This window comes from Dipodomys merriami, unplaced genomic scaffold (assembly GCF_024711535.1).
Source record: "Dipodomys merriami isolate MVZ:Mamm:240054 unplaced genomic scaffold, mDipMer1.0.p SCAF_19, whole genome shotgun sequence".
NCBI classification, from domain to species: Eukaryota; Metazoa; Chordata; class Mammalia; order Rodentia; family Heteromyidae; genus Dipodomys; species Dipodomys merriami.
Window position 1 is genome coordinate 30948598 of NW_027203270.1, and position 8609 is coordinate 30957206.

The following is an 8609-nucleotide window of genomic DNA, read 5'->3' on the forward strand; positions in this document are numbered from 1 at the left end:
TAGGGAGTGGAGAATAAGGAGGATCCTAAGCAAGAGTACCACTGAAAAACACACTAGAACAAGCAGAGTACAGCCTGCCTTGGCTGGGCAAGAAACTCTGCAGGAAACTGTGGACCAGGTGTGTGTGTGTGTGTGTGTGTGTGTGTGTGTGTGTGTGTGTGTGTGTGTGTGTGTGTGTGTGTGTGTGTGTGTGTGTGTGTGTGTGTGTGTGTGTGTGTGTGTGTGTGTGTGTGATGGGTCTTTAAAGGTGTGGCAGAAGGAATAAAGGGATAGACCGAAGAAACTCTGCAGGAAACTGTGGACCGTGTGTGTGTGTGTGTGTGTGTGTGTGTGTGTGTGTGTGTGTGTGTGTGTGTGTGTGTGTGTGTGTGTGTGTGTGTGTGTGTGTGTGTGTGTGTGTGTGTGTGTGTGTGTGTGTGTGTGTGTGTGATGGGTCTTTAAGGGTGTGGCAGAAGGAATAAAGGGATAGACCGAAGCCTGCAGGAGAGCATTAGAAGGTGGGGAATTAGCCTGATTAGGAATTAGCATGATTAGAAGGGTTTACCCTTTTCTAAGGTGGGGGAAGATGGGAGTGGGGGCTCTTTGTAATGTGCTGGTTTCTGGCTTGATGCTGTGGGTGCTGAGTCACTCACGAGTCCCATTTCCTTGGTCTGTTAGATTCAAAGAGATCAGATGGGCCTGATCCTTGCTCTGGTCTCAGGCGTTTGGGGATCCTTGTCACCTTGCTGGCATGACTCAGGCAGAGTTTGACAATGACAAGGCTACTGATGAAGTTAAACACCTCAAGACCCAGCCAGCTGACAGTGAGATGCTGTTTATACAGAGCTGGCTTGGGATTTTGGACTTCAAGGGCAAAGTCAAGTGGGATGCCTGGAATCAGCTGAAAGGGATGTCCAAGGAAAATACCATGAGAGCTTATGTTGATAAGGTAGAAGAACTAAAGAGAAATATGGAATGTAAGAGATTGGACTTGGTTGCCAGCCACACATTTAACCTAAAGTGGTATCATGCCTTTCTTTTCTAGTACTGTGGATGATGTGGCTCTAACACATCAAGGGAAGAATTGATTACTGGTCCTTCCTAAACAGTTTTTAGCTGAAATCAATTAAAAGTACATTTGTTACTTAGAAGAAAAAAAGGCTGGGAATGTAGCTTAGTGGTAGACTGCTTGCCTAGCCTGCATGAAGCCCTGGGTTCGATTTCTCAGTACCACATAAACAGAAAAGGCTGGGAGTGGTACTGTGGCTCAAGTGGTAGAGTGCTAGCCTTGAGTAAAAGAAGCTCAGAGACAGTGCCCAGGCCCTGAGTTCAAGCCCCATGACTGACAAAAAAAAAAAAATCAGATGGGCCAGCAAGGTGTCACCTCCTACTTTGCTCTCCTAGTCTGTAATGATCAGAAATGCTAGAAATGGGTCAGGAGCAGGATCACTTTGGTGCTAATTTGAGCCCTACCTTACACCCTGCACTTTGATAAGCATATCGCCTCCTCCTTCAGACTGCTGTATTTGTTTTATTATAGGACCAGCCACATACTATATAGAGCCTTTAAGAGTTTCATGGACTTTCCTGCCCGGGCTGGCTTTGAACTGTGATCCTCAGATCTCAGCCTCCTGAGTAGCTAGGATCACAAGCATGAGCCACTGGCGCCCAGCTTGGAGCCTTTATTTTAAAACAAAAATGAACTAGTAAATATTTCAAGATGGTAGTAATAACAGAGTATTAAACCCAGTGTGAGTCCCACTAAATGCCAGACCTGGGTGACAGAAGAAGTAGAATGTCCTGTCCCCTGAGCATGTCCCCAGTGTCAGGCTCAGGTAGATGAATTGGGAAGGTGGAATAAGTTAATCATACGCTTCCCCAAACTCTAAAGTGTGTCAAGAAACAATGATCTTGAGTCCCTCTCTCTCCCACACCCAGGCTTCTGATGAAATCCAGAAAGTGCAAGGAGTGGGAGGGACCTGGCTACCTCATCCAATAGGAAAGATTTTGAGCTACTGTCCACAGAAGTTAAGAGCCATGTTAACCAATCAGCTGTCCCTTCTCCTCTTGAGGCCTAGAGATCCTCATCCTGGGTGGACTAGGGAAAGAATGTGAAACCTGAATTGAATGTGAAGCATGAGAAGGATTTGGCTCTATATTACTTCAGCTAGAAATTAAATTCAAGAGCACCCTCTCCCTCTTTTTTACTGATGAAGAATCACCTGACTTGGTCTCTGCTTGACCCTCTGTACTTCATCTTCTTCTGGGCCTTTCTTCCTTTATCCCACTCTGAGCTACCAATGTTCCTCTAAGTTCTTGGTGCCATCTCTGTCTCTCACAGCCCTCTTTTTTGTTGTTGTTTGTTGGTGGTGGTGGTCATGAGGCTTGAACTCTCAGCCTGGGTGCTGTCCCTCAGCTCTTCAGCTTAAGGCAAGCACTCTACCACTTGAGCCATAGCGCCACTTTGGTTTTTCTGATGGTTAAGTGGAAATCAGAGTCTCATGGGTTTTCCTGCCTGGACTGGCTTTGAACCTCGATCTTCAGATCTCAGCCTCTTGAGTGGCTAGGATTACAGGCCTGAGCCACTGGCGCCTGGCTAACACACAACCCTCTGTGTAATCCCAGCTGTTTGTAATATCAATCACCTCTCAACGTGGCACAAAGGGAAGGGGAAAAAAGGGAGTCATATAGAGTCATTTGGAGGGAGTGCTTTCCACCTGGTATGGCCACCATTCACCCCCCACCCCCATGCATGGAAGAAACTTGATTAACCAGAAGGAGGCACCCTTAGTAATTTCTTACCAGTGATATTATCGAGTCTCTAGAAAACTTACTGCCTCCTTGTCTTTCCATCCTCACTTCCCCTCCCTAGTTGACCAGCTTCTGATCATATCTAGGTGATTGAACCAAATACTTCTTCTGTTTCTGGGAACTGTTGATCTCAGGGTGGTCCTTGAAAGTCAGCAAATAAAAAAATTCCCTTAGCAAGGGGCCAGTGGTTCATGCCTGTAATCCTAGCTGAGATCTGAAGATCAGGGTTGGAAGCCAGCCCGGGCAGGAAATTTCCCATGAGACTCTTATCTCCAGTTAATCACCAGAAAACGAGAAGTGGTATTATGGCTCAAATGGTAGAGTGCTAGCTTTGAGCTAAAGAGTTGAGGACAGCACCCAGGCCCAGAGTTCAAGCCCCACAACCACCACCAACAACAACAATAAGAAAAAAAACTATTCAGAAAAAGCCGGAAGAGATGCTATGGCTCAAGTGGTAGAGCACTAGCCTTAAGTACAAAGAAAGAGCTCAGGGACAGCAACCAGGTCCTGAGTTTAAGCCCTAGGACTGGCAAAAAAATAAAAAAGATAAAAACTCCCTTTTCTCTGACTTCTTGGAAGCCACAGAAGTTCAGGCCAGATGGTCAAGGTCTTGGAACATAGTGGTCCGAATGGTCTCTTAGGGAGCAGCTGTGGCTGGACTCTTTAAGAAGGAGCTCACGGCTGGTAAATAATGCCATGGGTTTCCCAGCCGGCCATATGCAGAAGAGGCTCAATCCTTAATAAGGATGACCATGAGGCTGACCAAGCTTCATGAAACCAAGGAGCCAGAGAAGTAGGTTAGAGATCATGCCTGGGTAGAACCAACTTCCCTTCCTTGTGGCCAGCTGACTTCCACCACTGCCCAGTGAGTCAGCAACAGCCCTAAGTCTCTTGTAGAGTGCCAGCACCAGCTAGGTCTCTGGTGGCAGCTCACGGGTTAGGTTCTGATTCAGGAACTTGGTGGGCATTCTCTGTTGTGTCTTGGTCAATACCAACATCTGTAGGCTCATGGAATGTCTCATAGACATTCATAGACAGCCATGCTACTTTAGATCTTGCTACCTCGGGGGTGGGAAGGTAGCTCAGTGGTAAAGTGCTTGCCTTGCATGTATGAGTCCCTGGGTTTGATTCCTCAGGACTACATAAACAGAAAAAGCCGGAAGTGGCCACTGTGACTCAAGTGGTAGAGTGCTAGTCTTGAGCTGAAGAGCTGAGGGACAGCACCCAGGCCCTGAATTCAAGCCCCATGACTGACAAAAAACAAACAAACAAACAAAACCAAAGATATTGCTGCAGCCAAAGGCTCTTTTTCTTCTCAATCCCCCCAAAATGAGGGAATGTATTAGATGCAGTGTGTATCCTTGAACAGAAAAATGACATTAATGAAAAAAGCTGGGGTTATCCAAGTAGAGTATAGTATTTAGTTTGTAGCAGTGTACCATTTTAAGAAAAGGTGTGATGATTAGCCAGGCACTGGTGGCTTGTGTTTGTAACCCTAGCTATTCAGGAGGCTGAGATATGAGGGTGCAGGTTTGAAGCCAGTCTGGGCAGACAAATCTGAGAGACTCTTATCTCCTATTAACCAGTAAGGAGTTAGAAGTGAGGGCATGGCTCAAGTGATAGAGTGCCAGCCATTGGGCTGGGAAGGTGGCTCAGTGGTAGAGCGCTTGCCTTGCACGCATGAGGCCCTGGGTTGGATTCCTCAGCACCACATAAGCAAAAAGTAAAAAGCCGGAAGTGGCCGGGCACTGGTGGCTCACACCTGTAATCCTAGCTACTCAGGAGGCTGAGATCTGAGGATTGCGGTTCAAAGCCAGCCCGGGCAGGAGAGACCGTGAGACTCCTATCTCCGATAAACCACCAGAAAACCGGAAGTGGCGCTGTAGCTCAAGTGGTAGAGTGCTCGCCTTGAGCTGAAGAGCTGAGGGACAGCGCCCAGGCCCAGAGTTCAGGCCCCACTACCGGATCACCCCCCCCAATAAATAGCTAGAGTGCCAGCCATTAGCAGAAAAAGCCAAGCAAGAACTGAAGGCCTTGAGTTTAAGCTTTTGTATTGATTAAAAAAAAAAAGTATGATGGTTAGATAAGCATTGGAAAGCTGGGTGAAAGGTAGAGGGGAACTCTGTTACTTGGCAACTCTGCAATGTTTCAGCAAATCTGAAATTATTTCAAAATAAAACCACTGAAGTAAAAAGAAGAATTAAGGGGCTGGGAAGGTAGCTCAGTGGTAGAGTGCTTGCCTTGCATGTATGAGGCCCTGGGTGGCTCAGTGGTAGAGTGCTTGCCTTGCATGCATGAGGCCCTGGGTTCGATTCCTCAGCACCACATAAGCAGAAAAAGCTGGAAGTGGCACTGTGGCTCTAGTGGTAGAGTGCTCGCCTTGAGCTAAAGAGCTGAGGGACAGCGCCCAGGCCCAGAGTTCAGGTCCCATAACTGGCAAAAAAAAAAAAAAAGAAGAAGAAGAAGAATTAAGGGTGGAGGTAGAATTGGGGGGGGGAAGGAAAGTACGAGAAAATGAGGGTGGGGGTAACAAGTTCAACAAGAAATATATTCACTACCTTATTTATTTATTTATTTATTTATTTTGGATCCAGTCGTGGGGCCTGAACTCTGGGCCTGGGCGCTGCTCCTCAGCATTTCAGCTACCACTTGAGCCACAGCACCACTTCTGGCTTTTTTTTTTTCTGCTTATGTGGTAGTGAGGAATCGAACCCAGGGCCTCATGCATGCAAGGCAAGCGCTCTACCACTGAGCCACATTCCCATCCCTCACATACCTACAGTATGTAACTATAACCCCTCTGTACATCACCCTGACAATAAAATAAAAAAAAGAAGGGCAGAGGCTAATGATGGCAGGGCTTACTGATGGCATCACGTGTGTAACAGCTGGAAGTCGAGTGTGTGTGTGTGTGTGTGTGTGTGTGTGTGTGTGTGTGAGAGAGAGAGAGAGAGAGAGAGAGAGAGAGAGAGAGAGAGAGAGAGAGAGAGAGAGAGAGAGAGAGAAAGAGACAGAAAGACAGACAGCCTTCTCTGGTATAGGCCCTATGTGATGCCACTAGCCCTGCTGGGAGACCCCAGGTGAGCTGCCTTCAAAAGGCTGCCAGCTGTGCTCTGAACTGAACCAGAGACAACACACTGGGCTTTTCTTTCATGGCTAAAATTCTCAAGGACCTCTGGAATGAGACAGGTTGGATCCTGTCAATGATCCCCTGTCAGAATGTGTCTTTCCTCCTGTCACTGCTAGCCTGAGGTTTGCACGTGTGAGGAAGAAGCGCTGGAAGGAACCATGAACACTGCCAGGACGCAATGTGATGATTCCTTTAAGTGGAAGTGGTGCATTAGAAAAACATTCTGGGGGGCTGGGAAGGTGGCTCAGTGGTAGAGTGCTTGCATTGTATGCAGGAGGCCTTGGGTTCAATTCCTCAGCACCACATAAGCAGAAAAAAGCAGGAAGTGGCACTGTGGCTCAAGTGGTAGAGTTCTCGTCTTGAGCTGAAGAGCTGAGGGACAGTGCCCAGGCCTAGAGTTCAAGCCCCATGACCGACAAAAAGAAACAAAGAAAAAAGAAAAGAAAAACATTCTGAAGGGGATTCAGACAGACCAACCCTGAGGCTCAAGGACTCCTGTGGTAGTTAACTATAGTTGGGTGTGGCCAAGAAAGGGATCGGAAAAGGTGAGCTGGAGAAAGTGCTCCGTTATGCAGAGTTCCAGCCAAGGCTCAGCCTCCTCAGGAAGAAAGGTTAGTCACCTGCCTGGATCAAGACTCCACTGCTGAACTTCTCCCTATAGACAGAACAAAGGTAGGGCAGGGTAGGCTGAAGGAAGCTTGGCTACCTGGCTATAGCATATGGCTTTAGTGCCATCTCTCTTTCTCTTTGTTGGGCTGATTGTTTTAGTTGGTTATGGGGCTTGAACTCAGGGCCTGGGCTCTGTCTCTGAGATCTATCACTCAGGGCTAGCATTCTACTACTTTGCGCCATAGCTCCACTTCTAGTTTTCTGGTGGTTAATTAAAGATAAGAGTCTTATGGGCTTTCCTGCCTGGTCTGGCTTTGAATTGCAATCCTTAGATCTCAGCCTCGTGAGTAGCTAGGATTATAGGCATGAGCCGGGGGTGCCCAGCCTCTTTCTCCTTCTTATTGAAGGAACATGTTGTGTATTTACTGTTCCTCATTTATGAAATAAAAACTGTTGTATTGAATATTTTATCTTCTCAGTCCTCTTTTCCTTCTCTTGAGTGTAGTATATTGATTGTGGCTGAATTTACTCCATGGTACAGAATGATGAGATGAGGCCAAGATGAGAAGGGGAATTGAAGATCCTGGATTCTTACCAATGCCCTCTCTTGACCTCACTCTTAGTGTCCCTTTGCGCTGTGGCCTGGTGGGGAAGGGAGGCTGAGTCTGTAGCTGTGTGTAAGATCCTGCTATATAGTTAGGGCTTTTTGCAGCTATTTGCCTTCAATCTCATAAGTTTCCCGACCATAAACTTGGATGTCATTCTAGAAAACCCTGCCTCACCCATCCCTCAGTGAAATACCAAGATCTGAACACTGATAGGCATTGGTAGCTCATGCCTGTACTTCTAGCTACTCAGGAAACAGGAATCTGAAAGATCTGGTTTGAAGCTAGCCTGAACAGAAATGTGCACAAGACTTCATCTCCAAAATAATCAGCCAGGAAGTGTAGCTCAGGTGGTAGAGCACCAGCCAAACAAGCAAGCTGAGTCAGTCTGAGTTCAAAGTCCCTGAGTTCAAACCCCTGTACTGGAGAGAAAAGAAACCACCTTGGATTTTTATTCTCCAAAGAATTCTTGTTTGTTTGTTTGTTTGTTTGTTTGTTTTTGTCGGTTGTGGGGCTTGAACTCTGGGCCTGGGCACTGTCCCTCAGCTGTTCAGCTCAAGGCGAGCGCTCTACCACTTGAGCTACAGCACCACTTCCTCCCCAAAGAATTCTTTAATCTATCTCTTCCTTGACCCCACTCACAGCCAATCCTTTCCCCCTTCCCTTCCTTTCCTTTCCCTTCCCAACCTTTCCCTTCCCTTTCCTTTTTTTTTCTTGGCAGTCATGATATTTTGAGTTTAGGGGCTTGAGCTTACTGAGCAAATGCTCTATCATTTGAACTATCTCTAGTCCTTCACACTTCGTAATTTTTCAGAAAGGGTCTCATATTTTTTGTCTTACAACTTTGTTTTCCTGGGCTGGCTTCAAGCAGTACAATCCTCAGTTCTCAGCCTCGTGAACAGCTAGGATTACAGGTGTGAGCCACCACACCCAGCTCCATTTTTGTGTGTGTGTATTTGTTGGTCCTGGTGCTTGAACAGGGCCTGGACCCTGTCTCTCAGATTCTTTTGCTCAAGACTAGCACTCTTCCACTTAAGCCATAGCACCATTTCAGGCCTTTTCTGCTTATGTAGTACTGGGGAATAGAACCCAGGGCTTCATGCATGCTAGGCAAGCACTCTACCACTAAGCCATATTCCCAGCCCCCCAGCTACATTTTACTGACTTAATTGAAAATAGTTTCATCTCCACCAAGTAGTCCTGCTGACTCCTGCATTCTAGTGCCAAGCACATAATAGACATTCATCAATATTAAATAAACTATTAAATCATGACTTTACAAACTAATTTTTTGTCATCTGACCATCTGGGGTGATATAATGGCTAAGAAGAAGATAGCTAGCACATGAAGTGGGGGAGGCAACCCTCTAGCCCCATTTCCCTGCTGTGGAAATTCTTCCCTTCTGGGAAGGGAGCAGAGAACAAAGATGGAGATCTAGGAAGAAGGAATACTTTGTTGTTGTTGTTATTGGTTT

General features: G+C 46.6%; 1 pseudogene; it reads left to right on the forward strand.

Moving 5' to 3' along the window:
* The first annotated feature begins 730 nt into the window (after positions 1-730).
* Positions 731-2101, forward strand: LOC138830551 (acyl-CoA-binding protein pseudogene; annotated as a pseudogene).
* Positions 2102-8609: the final 6508 nt, after the last annotated feature.